The following is a 16,296-nucleotide window of genomic DNA, read 5'->3' as shown; positions in this document are numbered from 1 at the left end:
TACCTGAGCTCTGGCACTTTACCATTTTGATAAGGACCTTGTTGGTGTTTTACCAACTTATTACTTAAAATGGCAATATAGCTTTTCCCTTTGCTGTTTCAGGACTATGACAGATTTTCCTAGTGGTCTGGTTTTAAAAAAATAAGTGGTTTAATTTTTTAAAAAAAGAAAAAACACAATATTAGTGAAGATGACTAGACCACCAGAAGGAAAAACTGAATTACAGAAAAAAGTGAAAGAAAATAAGACTGTTCTGTGTTCCTTTCTAATATACTAAACATAGTCATCTTTGAATAGAAAATCCTGCCCATCAAAGAAACACCACTCCTGAAGATGGTACAACACACAAAATCAACCACAGTTTAAAAACTAAACAGAGAATTTTCAAAGGGCAGAGGGGAGGAGTCTAATTTTTTAAAGGTATTATTTTAAAGGTATTAGTTCTCTAGGGTTGCCATTACAGAGTACCAAAAACTAGGTGACTTAAAACAATAGGAATTTCAGTTCCACATTTCTGGAAAATGAAAAATTTAGAAGCAACTAAATTGCATGGTCAAGAAATAGATTGTCTTAATTTTCTTGACCTAGGCTCATCTTTGTGCATTTAAAATTAAAATATTATATGGAAATTATAATATACAGTAATTTTTAAGTTGCCATCATCAAACTCTGACCATTAGAAGGTATAAAGGTCCAGACAGATATTCATACGTTCCTAAAGAATCCTCTTTGCATGACTTTTACTAGCGTTTTTAGTTACTGGAAAATTCCAAAAATATATATACATAAGAAGTAAGACCATCCCAGGATGTAAGCCATCTGTTCTAACATGTCATTCTTACATATTCTTTATTTATATATTCTTTATTTCCTTTTTATCTGCCACACAAACTATTTCCCAACAATCTCAGGGATTTTCCTCTGTATTAATCTTCCCAAACTATACCTCGATTCTTTCCTGCTGTGGTTGATGAAAATATTAAAAAAACTGTACAATTAATTCTTTTCTAACATCATTGTATCATTCTTCTATCTAAAAGTATCTTGCTGAATTGGTCTTTTCATAAACTTATAATGACATAGTGTATTCTATTTTTATAAAACATACTATGTATTTACATTTTCAAACATGCAAATGCATAATTGAAATAGGGAGGAAGACAAGAAAATCAGAGGTTAGGATGTTATAGGAATAATCTATGTGAATATTGAAAACATCAACATTAATACAGGAGAGAATAACAATGAATGAAGTAAGGAATAAACCAGGTGTCTGTAGGTGACTATTATTAACCCCATTTTCCACAAGAAGAAATCAAAGCTCAGAGACATGGACTGGAACACAGTAATCCAGCTCCAGAGCCCACGCTCTCAACTCTCACCTCTCCAAGTATGAGAGGACAAAGTCTGGTACAACCCCAGCCATCACTTTCTTTTAAAAATAGCTTATATTAAACCAGGAAAAGCATCATCATGACTGATAACTCTGTGAGATGATTTTTATATCTGATTCCATGCAGACTGAATTTCTTTCAATCTATTTTTTCTGATGCTGTGGCACTATTTTATATTCTAAAATATTAAATGGCATGTAGAAAATGCTATTTAACAGACTGCCCTACATTATGAGTAAAATGTTTTCACTCGCAGCCATATAAGTTGAATGTATCATAGAGGGTGCAGTATAAATAATTGCTCACCCATTATACCTAAAAGGCTGGGTTTACATTTGTGTGTTTATATACAAAAAACTGATGTATGCATTCATACTCAGTGAATGTAATCTCTATCAGGGCCAACAGGAAGGCAGGTCCCCTAGCTGGGGACCTGAACTTACACCTCATGGCTTAGAGCATGGGCAATAAGTCCCAGATTGTTTTCCATTCATTATGTGATTCTATCTCTTTTTTAATCTCAAGCCTAACTCTTCTTCCCCTTGTTTGCTTCAGAGTGCTATGGAGACATGAAAACAAAAAAATCTAAAGATGGTAAATTAATCATGACTACATATTTTATTGCATGTACACATAATTTATTTTATGCATACGCATATAAACTTCTATGAGTATTTATACTTAGGTCTAATACAAATAAACAAGAAATATTTCCTTATAATAAACTTTGAAAGTCCTGCCATTTCCATAATGTACATTTCTGAGAACAAGAATCACTTGTTTGACAAATGACATAAGAAATAGTCAAAGATAGACTAAGTCACAGAAACCTGCTTACCTGACAGAGTATTGTGTTTTTTCCCAGAAAGCCTTAATGAAAAATACCAAGTCTTTTTGCATGTTTTCTAATGTTGAAACCAAAAATTACAAGACTTTATATTTGCACCCAATTTTAGAGCATATCAACTTAAGTAGACTTGAATTTACATGAGACTCCCAAAACTTATGCTGGCTTATATATTTATCTTCTTTCCTTCTAACACAATTAAAAAGCAAAAAAGAAAAAACCCACTTATAGACAGACAATCAGATGGTGATTATCAGAGGAAAAGGGAGATGGGGGAGGTAGAAGATGATAAAGAGGGGTTAAGTGGTGATGGAAGAAGATTTGACTTGGGGTGATGAACACACAATACAATATACAGATGATGAATTATAGAATTATACACCTGAAATCTACATAATTTTATTAACCAATGTCACTCAAATAAATTCAATTAAAAAATAAACAACAAAAACAAAGGCTCTTAACTTTCTTCATAGTAGTAAGGACATGAAATATTATCTGATATTCCAACTGTAACATGTCTCTACAAGACTCTTAGGAATTCTACACAGTGTTGGAAAAAATACAAGCTTGCAAAGTCATTACAGGAAAGAAGACCCATGGTTCTTGAATTTATGCAGGCAATGTTATGTGTTCAGGACATGTTCAGTTAAATAAAAATTCCAATAGAATTTTAACTAAGAAAATACTGTCCAGACATTTTCTACTTTAGAAAAAGCAATTCTGGCTTTTATTTCACTTCTCCCTACTCCTTCCTTCTGGTGAAAATATTTGGCATGTTCCATCTTAAGATACCAAAACTTGAAAAGGGATTGTTTTGTTTTATCATGATGTTTTAAGCCCTTATCATCTTTGATGTGAGGAGGCAACATAATTGTAGTGGTTAGGAGTTTGTGCAATGGGTAGACAGGTTGTGTTCAAGACCTTGAACAATGAACTTTTTTTTTTTTTGCCTCATTTTCCTTATTGCTCTGCATAGGGGATAATGACACCATTTACTTTGTAAATCTTTTGTGAAAAGATAGTATTTGGAAAATAGTGCCTGGTACCTAGGAAGTACTCAGTCAAATTTCCATGTCTTTATGAATTGCTATGGGTTTGGAAACATAGGCAAAGACCTATGTTATATTTTCCTCAGTGAATTGTTCTTTAAAATATGGTTTAGAATAAATAGAAGACTCATTTAACTCCATCTCTCTAAATTGTTCCCTTGGTTGGTTCTCCACTTGGATACCCAGTGTCTTGTCAGTAGCTAAAAGCAAATGCGTGCAAGGAGAAATTGGGGTGATAATAAGTTGAACTTTTTAGATATGAGCTACTTAATATTTCTCCATGCTTTCTAGGCACATTGGGGTTTGGATACATCTTTTTCTTCCCGTAGTGTCATTATTTGTTAATTGTGAATAAAGTGATGTTTCTGTGCAATTATATGCTTTGTCTTATGTTTATATATATTATCAATGATAAGCTTTCTGAGTATATGTTAGAAATTAAAGTGGCAATGACATGCTATATCAAAGAAGTGACTATAAAATCAGAATAACAATAAGAAAGAGTATTTTTGCCTATTTTTCAGACACTAAATATAATAAAGAATCATCCTGAAAAACTAAATCTTATGGACCATGTCCATAACTAGTTTACTGGGAGGACAAGGGAGACTACCTGTATTGTCTTAAAGGGTAGCTCTTTGTGGATCTTTTCCCACATTGGTTTCAGAGACGTTTTTCAGCAACATCCACACAAACACCCACACATACACAAATGTCAAAAAAGACTTTTCTATCATCCAGAGTAATTAAATTGGGGGTTTTGTACTTCATGTTTCCATTTTCTAAAGAGCAGGGAGAATTTGGAACATATGATAAGTGAAAAGCACATTGATTTTATACAGTAACTCAGGACAACTAAGATGATTTTTCTCATCTTTTGTACTTACTTTTTTGAAATGGAAACATACAATCATGAAATCTAGCTTCAATATATCAAAACAAGAGTCACACTGGAAGATTTTGCTGAAATGGTTAAGCCACAAATCCCATTTTAAAAATGTTTTATTAAAGGATAACTGACAAACAATATTATATTAGTTTCAGGTGTACCATATATTGATTTGACATTTATCTACCTTATGATGTGATTACCCCAATAAGTCTAGTAACCATCTGTCACCGTGCAGGTATTATAGTATTATTGACTATACTTCCTGTGCTGTACACTATATTCTGTGGCTTATTTATTTTATAGCTGGAAGTTTATATTTCTTACTCCCTTCAACTTTTCACCCATCCTTCCTCCAACCTGGCAGCCATCAATTTATTCTCTGTATCTATAAATCTGTTTGGATTTTGCTTTGTTTCTTTGTTCTGTTTTATTTTTAGACTTCACATATAAATGAAATCATATAGTATTTGTCTTTCTCTGTCTGACATATTTCACTTAGCATAATATCCACTGGATGCAAATTAATATTTCATTTTAATTGCTGAGTAATGTGTGTATATATGTATGTGTGTGTATATATCTATATGTATTTATATAGATATATACACACACACTATTTATTGATAGACACCTAGGTTGCTCCCAAACACCTTTTAACCACTATCATGCCTGCCAGAATTCTAGGTAAAAGTATCAAGAAGTATTTAATGGATATATTCATAGCTCCCTCACACTGTTCCCTATAAACAAGGAGCAGAATAATACAAAGAATGTATGTTGCAGATAAAAAGGGAGTCTGTATTTTCCTTGTGAGGTAGTCCATAGTTGAACTATATACATTTCTAGTAATGTTTCTAAAACTCAAATGTATTCCAAACTCAGTTTTAGACTTCTGACAATAAAATAAGCCATAATAATCATTTTCACTTGAATACAAAATATCATGTAATGCAGATAATGATCATTGCATCATATATCTCTCCATATTTGCAATGCTTCCCAATTTTCAAAATGCTATCAATTATAATGCTCTCAGTTATAATGTGATGGAAAAGGATGTTTCTTGGAATAGTTTATCTGTGGGCCATTAAATTATGTTATTAAAAACTCCATAAAACTAATGTCTTCAGGGCCATGACTAGTAATATAGTAATATAATCAATATAATTGATTATTGCAATTATTGAAGCCACTACTTGGAGTTAAGTGTAATTTTAAAATTGAGGTTTATTAATAATTTTTTTTCTTTTGAGCACTAAAATGCATCTTTATTATGCAGTTGAAGTGCAAATCCCATCTCAGCTGGCTTATCCTGTAAGTATGCCCCATGCAACAAACTGGGACATACTTACAGCACAGGCCTTCCAGAACATTTCCATTGTTTAAGATTCACTTTCTGAGGTTATTCCAAATATCATATTTAAGAAATTTTCAGAAACATCTTTACTAAATTTTTTTTTCTAGTTTAAAATTTTCTTTTTTGTTATTTGAAAAAATTCTGGTGATTTTCCTTCAAAACTTGCATACTTTACAGTAGTTTACAAAGGCAAAGTTTGGTTGGTTTTTTTTTTTTTGCCATAAGAGAAAATGATGTTAAGGCACATTTACACTTTCATGAAAGTAAAATTGGCATTTTCCACATTGACTGCTCTTGTTTACTACAAAATCAAAATTTACTAGCATAAAGTAATGAAAAACAAAGGCCTACAACCAAGACTACTCTACCCAGCAAGGCTTTCAATTAAAATGGAAGGCCAAATAAGGAGTTTCTCAGACAAAAAAAGGCTAAAAGAATATACCTCCACCAAACCAGCATTGCAAGATATGCTAAAGGGGCCGCTTTAAGAAAAGGAAGAAAAAGGGTGAGAGAAAGAGGAATACAGGTATGAAGGGATTAAAATGACAATGAACAGGTACCTATCAATAATAACCTTAGATGTAAACAGACTAAATGCTCCAATCAAAAGACATAGAGTAGCTGAATGGATAAGAAAACATGATCCACACATATGCTGGCTACAAGAGAGCTACCTCAGAACAAAAGACCCACATAGACTGAAAGTGAAGGGCTGGAAAAAAATATACCAAGCAAATGGACAGGAAAGAAAGCTGGGGTAGCAATGCTTATATCAGACAAAATAGACTTCCAAACAAAGTCCATAAAAAGAGACCCAGAATGTCACTTCATAATACTCAAGGGAAGAATCCATCAAGAAGACATAAATGTTATAAATGTATATGTACCCAACATAGGAACACTCAAGTATATAAGGAAAATCTTGGAGGACTTCAAGAAAGATATAGACAGCAACATACTTAATACTAGGGTATTTTAACACCCCATTGTCAAAAATGAGTAGATCTTCCAAACAAAATATCAACAAGATATTGCATCATTGAACAATGCTCTAGATCAAATGGCCTTAACAGATATCTACAGAACCTTTCATCCCAAAGAAGCAAAACACACATTATTTTCAATTGCACATGGAATATTTTCAAAGATAGACCACATGATAGGACACAAAACAAGCCTCAACAAAGTCAAGAAAACTGAAATCATAGAAACCATCTTCTCAGACCACAAAGGGCTGAAACTACAAACCAACCCCAAGGAAAAAACTCAATAACACTCAAACTCATGGAGATTGAATAGCATGGTATTAAAAACTGAATGGGTTAAGAATGAGATCAACGAAGAAATCATAAGTTTCTGGAAACAAATGAAAATGAACTCACAACAACCCAAAACTTATGGGACACAGAGTAGGCGGTCCTGAGAGGGAAGTTCATAGTGATACTGGCCTACCTAAAAAATATAGAAACATTTCAAATAAAGAACCTAACCCTACATATACAAGAACTGCAGAAGCAACAAAAAAAGACAGCACAGAGCAAGTAGAAAGAAGGAAATAACCAAGATCAGAGCAGAATTAAACAACATAGAGACTAAAGAAACAATTCTAAGGATCAATAAACCCAGGAGCTGGTTCTTTGTAAAGATAAACAATGTCAGCAAGCCTTTCAGCAGACTCATCAAGAAAAAAAGAGAGAGGATCCAAATAAATGCAATCAGAAATGAAAGAGGAGAAATTACAACTGACACCACAGAAATACAAAGGATTATAAGAAATTACTATGAAGAACTATATACCAAGAAATTTGAAAACCTAGGTGAAATGGACAAATTTCTAGAAAAATATAATCTTCCAAACTGAATGAAGAAGCAGAAAGCCTGAACAGACCAGTAAGAGTTGATGAAATAGAAGCAGTAATCATAACACTCTTAGCACACAAAAGCCCTGGACCACATGGTTACACAGGAAAGTTTTACAAAACATTTAAGGAAGAACTAACTCCTATCCTTCTCAGACAATTCCAAAAAATTAATGGGGGAAGAGTCCAAAACCCTTTTTACAAAGCCATCACCACTCTAATTCCAAAACCAGATAAAGATACAACAAAGAAAGAAAACCACAGGCCAATACTGCTTATGAACACAGATGCTAAAATCCTCAAAAAATATTGGCAAACCACATCCAGCACTATCAAAAAGATCATACACCATGATCAAGGGGGATTCATCCCAGGGATACAAGGGTGGTACAATATTTGCAAATCAATAAACATAATACATCACATAAACAAAAGGAAAGACAAAAATCACATGATCATATCAATAGATGCTGAAAAGCATTTGATAAAGTACAGCACTCACTCATGATAAAAACACACAGCAAAGTGGGAATAGAGGGAGTATACTTCAACATATTAAAGGCCATATACAAAAACCCGACAGCCAACATCACACTCAATGGACAAAAACTAAAAGCTTTCTCACTAAGATCAGGAGCAAGAAAAGGATGTCCACTTATACCACTCCTATTCAAAATAGTATTGGAAGTCCTAGACACAGCATTCAGACAAGAAAAAGAAATAAAAGGCATCCAAGTTGGAAAGGAGGAAGCAAAACTGTCATTGTTTGCAGATGACATGATAGTGTACATAAAAAATCCCATAGATTCAACCAAAAAACTAGTGGACCTAATAAGTGAATTTAGCTAAACAGCGGGATACAAAGTGAGAAATCAATGGCATTTTTGTACACCAAAAGTGAAATATCAAAAACAGAAATCAGGAAAAAATCCTATTTGATAAATCAACAAGAAAAATAAAGTACCTAGGAATAAACCTAACCAAAAAGGTAAAAGACCTATACTTGGAAAACTACAGAACACTGAAGAGAGAAATAAAGGAAGACACAAACAAATGGAGGCATGTACTGTGTTCATGGATTAGAAGAATTAACATCATTAAAATATCCATGCTATCCAAAGCAATGTATAGATTCAATAAAATCCCTATTAAAATATCAATGACATATTTCACAGATATAGAACAAATATTTCAAAAATTTCTATGGAACCATAAATGACCCAGAATAGCTGCAACAATTTTGAGAAAGAAAAACAAAGTAGGAGAGATCACAATACCTGATATCTATATTAGGTCTACATTGATCTATATTAAAAATCTAGAGCAATCAAAACAGTCTGGTACTGGCATAAGAACAGACACATAGATCAATGGAACAGAATAGAGAGCTCAGATATAAACCCAAGTCTCTATGGTCAATTAATATTCAACACAGGGGGCAGAAACATAAAATGGAATCGAAACAGCCTCTTTAACAAATGGTGTTGGGAGATCTGGACAGCTGCATGCAAAAAAATGAAACTCAACCACCAACTTATACCATACACAAAAATAAATTCAAGGTGGATAAAAGACTTATATATAAGTCATACCATAAAAGTCCTAGAGGAGAACATAGGCAGGAAAATCTCAGTCCACACAGCAATATTTCACCTATATGTCCCCTAGAACAAGGGCCATAAAGGAAAGAATAAACAAATGAGATTTCATCAAAATTAAAAGCTTCTGCATGGCTAAAGAAAAAAAGCAGCAAAATGAAAAGGGAATGAGCTCTATGGGAAAATATATTTGCCAGTGATATCTCTGACAAGGGTTCGATCTCCAAAATATATAAAGAACTCACATGACTCCACTCCAGGAAGACAAACAACCCAGTTAAAAATAAGCAAAGGACCTGAATGCACACTTCTCCAAGGAGGACATACAGAGTGCCTAGAGACATATGAAAGGATGTTCGGCATCACTAGCCATCAGAAAGATGCAAATTAAAACCACAAGATACCATCTCACACTGGTCAGAATAGCCAGCATTAACAAATCAACCCTGGGTTGCATCTGGCTATAACCCTCCAGGAGAGCAAACACACTGCTTCCCCAGTTCAAACCTGGAAGGGTAGTGGTGGTAAGGGGGATACGGGAAGAGGTAGAGAAGGACATGGTCTAAGCTCTGCTGAACTATTAAAAGGAAAATAAAGCATAAGGAAACCAGTAAAAAAAAAATCAACAAACAACAAGTGTTGGAGAGGATGTGGAGAAAAGGGAACCCTAGTGCACTGTTGGTAGGAATGCAGACTGGTACAGCCATTGTGGAAAACAGTATGGAATTTCCTCAGAAAACTAAAAATGGAACTGCCCTTTGACCCAGCAATTCCACTGTTGGGACTATACCCTAAGAACACTGAAACACCAATTCAAAAGGACCTATGTACCCCAATGTTCATAGCAGCACACTTTACAATAGCTAAGTACTAGAAACAACCTAAGTGCCCATCAGTAAATGAGTGGATAAAAATCTATGGTATTTTTTCATGATGGAATACTGTGCATAAGAAAGAAGAATCTCCTACCCTTTGCAACAGCTTGGATGGATCTGGAAGGCATTATGCTAAGTGAAATAAGCCAGGCAGTAAAAGACAAATACCATGTGATCTCACCTATTATTGGAACCTAATCAACAAAACAAACAAGAAAGTAAAATGTAACCAGAGACATCGAAATTAAGAACAAACTCACAGTAACCAGAGGGAGGTGGGAAGGGATAATGGCGGGGAGAGGAGGAACGGTTGTTAAGGAACTTGTAGAAAGCCCACAAGGACAAAGCCAAAGGTGGGTAGGATGGAGGGTGGGAGGTGGTGATGGCTGGGGTAGGGGGTTGTGGTAGGAGGAAAATAGAGACAACTGTACTTAAACAATTTTAAAAAGAGAGAGAGAAAAAAGCAAAAAAAGAAAAAAAACCACATTTTCTTGCATAGGTTGTCATTTTTTAGAAGGTCCCTCTTTTGAAACAAAAGCTTTGATGGCATCAGAAGGTTTCAAATTTCCCTTGGTGTCTTACATATTTGTAATGATTTTAATCTTATATTGTAAATTTCTAATTTTTATAACTAACATATTCTTAATTAAAATATAATTTTAAATCATTACATTTCAGAGACTAAAGTAAAAAACAATTCTAAAATTACACACACCTGGAAAAGTAAAGCACAAGGATTTTGTTATCATTGCTCCATTGAAGCAGTCATGTTGAACTGATTTGCGGAAAACAGAAATAGGAAATCCTAAGTAAAAAGAAGAACAATCTAACAATAGCCGGGGGGGGGGGGAGCGGGGACAGTGGGAAGAGGGGATTACAGGAACTACTATAAAGGACACATGGACAAAACCAAGGGGGAGGGTGGAGGTGGGGGAGGGAGGTGGGTTCAGCTAGGGTGGGGTGGAGGGATGGGGAGAAAAGGCATACAACTGTAATTGAATAACAATAAAAATTTAAAAAAGAGAAATAACTAGAATATATAATTCAAAAATTAAATTAATGGAAAAGTCAAAAAAAAAAAGAAACGTTGTCTCATGAGATGGTTACATTTTTCAAAACAGAAAATGAACAAAATGTATTTCTCAGTCTCAAAAAATACTTGCTCAAGTAACAAAAGTTTCATGGGTTTTTTTTTTGACATTCTTTTATTAGGTATATACATATCAAGCACTGTTAATGTCATCTTGGAGAATAGACTCTTTTATCATTATGTAATGTCCCTGTCCTTATCCCTGACAATTTTCTTTGTTCAAAGTATGCTTGTTTGCAATTAACATGGCAACTGTAGCTTTGATTACTATTAACATGGTGTCTGCCTTCATCCCTTTAGTTATAAATGATTTGTGTCATTAAATTTTAAGGAGGTTATTTGTAGATAAACATATTATTGGGTCATTTTATAACCCACTTACAGTCTCTGCCTTTTAATTGGTGTATAGTGAATATTGATATACCGATATCTACCTTGTACATGACATACCTTTCTGGTGCTATTTCTGGACATACAAATCATGCAAGTGTCTCGGTCTCCCAATGTTACAGACCCCAGGTGTGACTGTCATTCATGCTATTTCACTCTTTATCTCCAGCATTTGGTTAATTACCATCTACATGTTCTTACCAGTTTATGGCTCCAACAGGCTCTGATCCCACTAAGCTAATCTCAGCTCTGATTCTCTGTATCTGCCTATTTGTCTAGATTTTGAGGTGGCTAGTCTCACTGTGACCTCAGTTCTCTGATGGGTCCCAGAAAACTCATTGTTTTTTTTAACTTTTTTTTATTGTAAGGACTTCCAAGATCTTTACATGTAGAGCTGAAACAAGAAATCCTGCAATAACACTTTAATATTTACATATTAGTGTAACTAACCACATCAATAGAACAACGAAAATTGCTTCTTAAACAAACAGAAAACCTATTGTACAAAAGTAAACAACCTTTTCTGATGAAGTGTTTTTAAAAATACCCCCAGCAAACTACAAATTAAATGGAATTTCTTAAATCTGATAAAGGGTATTTATGAAAAACAACAACTAAATTACAACATGAAATATTAAACACATTTTTCATAAGGTAAGGAATAAGGTAAGAATGTACACTGTAACTACTTCAACCTATTCTAGGTCCAGCCATAGAACAAAAACACATAAATTACATACATACATAAAGCAATAAAAACAGATCTCACTAAATAAATTTAGAGATTCAATTCAATTTCAATCAAATATCAGCTATCATATTTTTATAGAGATTGACAAGCTGATTCTAAAACATATTTGGAAATGCAAGTGACTAGAATCATCAAAATATCATAAAATCTAGAAAAGAAAATTTGATTTCATAATTTACAATGAAGATGAAGTGATCAAGATATGTGGTATTAACATAAGGGTAGTTGCCAATGGCAAAGAATTAAAAGTCTAGAAATAGTGCTGCTATGAACATTGGGGTGCATAGGTTCTTTTGGATTGGTGTTTCAGAGTTCATAGGGTATGATCCCAGCAGCGGAAATGCTGAGTCAAAGGGCAGTTCCATTTTTAGTTTTCTGAGGAAATTCCATACTGTTTTCCACAGTGGCCACATCAGTCTGCATTCCCACCAACAACGTACTACTGTTCCCTTTATTCCACAACCTCTCCAACATTTGTTTGTTGATTTATGCTAAGTGAAATAAGCCAGGTGGTGAGGGACAAATACCATATGATCTCACCTTTAACTGGAACCTAATCAACAAAAGAAAAAAGCAAACAAAATATAACCAGAGACACTGAAGTTAAGAACAATCTAACAATAGCCAGAGGGGAGTGCGGAGGGGATAGTGTGGAGAGGGGTTTTCAGGAACTACTTATAAAGGACACATGGACAAAATCAAGGGGGAGGGTGGAAGTGGGGGAGGGAGGAGGGTTCGGCTGGGGTGGGGTGGAGGGGTGGGGAGAAAATGCAACTGTAATGGAACAACAACAATAAAAAAAAGTCTAGAAATATAGTCACAAATATATGGCCCATTTTTTTTTGAGAAATGCACCAAAGTATTTCAGTGAGGAAAGATTCTCAACAAATACAGCAGTATGGTAACAATTGATACCATAGACAAAAATAAGAAGGAAAGAACTCCAATATCAAACTTAAATAAAAATTCTAAATACATAGTAGACCTAAAAACAATCTTAAGACATGTATTTGTGTCCTTGTGGTAGGCAAAGATTTCTTTGGACTAAATAGCACCTGCGATAAAAGACAAAAATAATAAATTGGCTTATCAAAATTGAAAATTCTTCATCACAAGATACAGTTAAGAGAATTAAAAGATAAGCCATAGATAAGGAGAAAAAATATATATATTTATATTTTGTCATATATATATGATATGACTAGTGTCTATATCATATTTCCAAAAGTCCAACAAATCTATAACAAAAAGACAAATAATTCAATTGAAACATGGGCACCAGGTAATTTGAGTTGGTGAGTAGTGACATTGGCATATATTTTGGTCAAAACTCACACTGTATAGTTAAAAGTTTTGCATTTTATTATATTATATATATGTTACTCTATAATATATAATCAAATATATGTCATTAGTGATGTTTATTTTAATAACTTTGTTCCTAATGTGAAATTAAACTCATTCTAGAAATGAATTGGGTTAAATATTTTAAAAATAATTATTACTGCAGTGAATTATCTATGTTTTTAGTATTTAAATATTGACTATGCTTGAATAGAGATTCTACTGCTTTTAGGTTTTTTCCATGCTTAATTCTTCTCAGGTGAAAATATTTTTAATAATGTTCACTATATCTCCTAGGAGAGATCTCCTATCACTAGGAAATATCACTGTATTTCCTCTTTCACTCATCATGTAAATTGAGATCTTCACATTTAGAATTTTTCTAAGCTTCTATCTCTCTTTTTTTTACTTTTTACTTTAATATTCTATAATCAATAAGAACAAAATCCAAATAAAAGGAAATAATCTTACAAGTAAACTGTCTAGTTGGGGAAACATGTGCCACATAAATTCTATACTGCAATGACAAAGACTGAATCAATCAAATGAGTCTTAGACTTACATTAAAGAACACATTATTTTTAATCAAGTAATCCACATATGTTTAGAACATTTTGTTTTCTTTGAGACATCTTTGTTTCAGTTTTCATTTACTCATGCCAAGTACTGAAAACATTTCCTAACAAGGACATTATATATATATAATGTTTTACATACATATAATGTTTATGGATTTTTAATTAAAGACTGTTAATGTACCTTTAGATAAAAATAATATAATGATAAAATGAATAAACATCCTTAAATTGATTTATTTCTATTTTTCTGAATTCAAAATTAAAATTTATTGCCTTACAAGTAAATTTGAAAGTCTGACCACTTAACTGAGAAATTATCAAATAGATAGTCAACAGAAGGAATGCATAGTATGTGAGGATTTATAATAAGACTATAAAATTTATATGCTATAGAAAAGACCACAATAGGAGAAAAGAAATTAATTTGATACATAGATTTTTAAAAATGATTTCACATGAAACAGTTATATATAATCTTAGTAAAAAAGAAAAATAACTATGAAAAAAACAGAAGTTTAAATCCATTGGAAGATTATCTAAATTGATAAGAAATGCTAAAATAACTTCAAAAGATTAATTTATAAAATTCATGAGGATATGTTATATAAGTAGAACAACAGTAAACATATATATGGGAAAATAACCAACTTCATTATTGAGAGATATAAATTAGAACTGAATTGAAGTAAACTTTTGACATTCACAAGGTACTTTGGAAATTTTAAATGCCTATTGTCTACAGAATGATGGTGAATCTGGTTGTCTCAAAGTGTTAAAAAATGGTATAAAGTGATACTGATAATTTAAAATGTTAGGACTATACTCATTAAGACACTTTATAATTTTCATGTTGTTTAGGTGACCCCATATCATGTAATCAATCAAAAAAAACATCATTAAATATGAAAATTGCAAAAGGAAGAAAGATTTTATAGCATTTTTAACATAATTAAAAATCAGGAACAAAATGATTGTTCAATAATGTAGAAATTATTTCTATTCAGTAAGATGTTATTTTAAATGATTTTAAAGGATCATTAAGAAATTAAGATGGTTAAGAATATAAAATCATGATATAATAGACAAAATGTAACATAAGATCACATCAATTATAAAAAAGTCCTATTTGGCTCTGTAATTAAAAACATCATATTATCTCACCTTTAACTGGAACATAATCAATAGAAGAAAAAAGCAAACAAAATATAACCTGAGACTTTGAAATTAAGAACAATCTAACAATGGTCAGGGGGGAGTGGGGAGGGGACAGTGGGGAGAGGGGTTTACAGGAACTACTATGAAGGACACATGGACAAGATCAAGGGGGAGGTTGGAGGTGGGGGAGGGAGGGGGGTTCAGCTGGGGTGGGGTGGAGGGATAGGGAGAAAAGGCACACAACTGTAATTGAATAACAATAAAAAATTAAAATTAAAAGAAAATCTTAATGTTTGTAGAATGATAATCAAATTATGAGTACCTTTATTTCCCAATTATTTCTCATATCAAAATTATAATAAAATTCTATATAAATCAACACAAAATTAACTATCATTATTACACATCAAACAATGATAATATATGTAGTCATATTTATGTTAGAACAAATCTTCTCTATTTAATACTTTGTTTTTAAATTTTGATTGCATTTTTTCTATTATCCTTTATCCCCCTACACTCCCTGTCTCCTGCAATCACCACATTGTTGTTCATGTCCATGAGTCTTTTTCCCTTTTTGCTTGATCTTTCCACCACCTAACCCTACCCCCACTTCATAGCTGTCAGCTTGCTCTCTACCTATGAGTCTGTCTCTATTTTGTTTGTTAGTTTAGTCTGTTCATTAGATTCCACAGAGGAGTGAAATCATATGGTATTTGTCTTTCTCTGACTGGTTCATTTCATTCAGTATAATGTGCCTGAGGTCCATCCATACCATCACAAATGGTAAAATTTTCTTTTTTATGGCTGAGTAGTATTCTATTGTGTAAATATCCCATAGTTGTTTTATCCACTCATCTACTGATGGACACTTGGGCTGCTTCCATATGTTGGCAATTGTAAATAATGCTGCAATGAACATAGGGGTGCTTATGTTCTTTCAGATTAGTGTTTTGGGTTTCTTCAGTTATATTCCCAGAAGTGGGATCACTGGGTCAAAAGGCAGATCCATTTTTAATTTTTGAGATAACCCCACACTACTTTCCAGGGCACCTGCACCAATCTGCATTCCCACCTACGGTGAAAAAATGTTCCCCTTTCTACACATCCTCAC

Source organism: Desmodus rotundus, chromosome 13, assembly GCF_022682495.2.
Source record: "Desmodus rotundus isolate HL8 chromosome 13, HLdesRot8A.1, whole genome shotgun sequence".
NCBI classification, from domain to species: domain Eukaryota; kingdom Metazoa; phylum Chordata; class Mammalia; order Chiroptera; family Phyllostomidae; genus Desmodus; species Desmodus rotundus.
The sequence above is the reverse complement of the archived record's forward strand: the minus strand, read 5'-3'. Positions refer to the sequence as shown.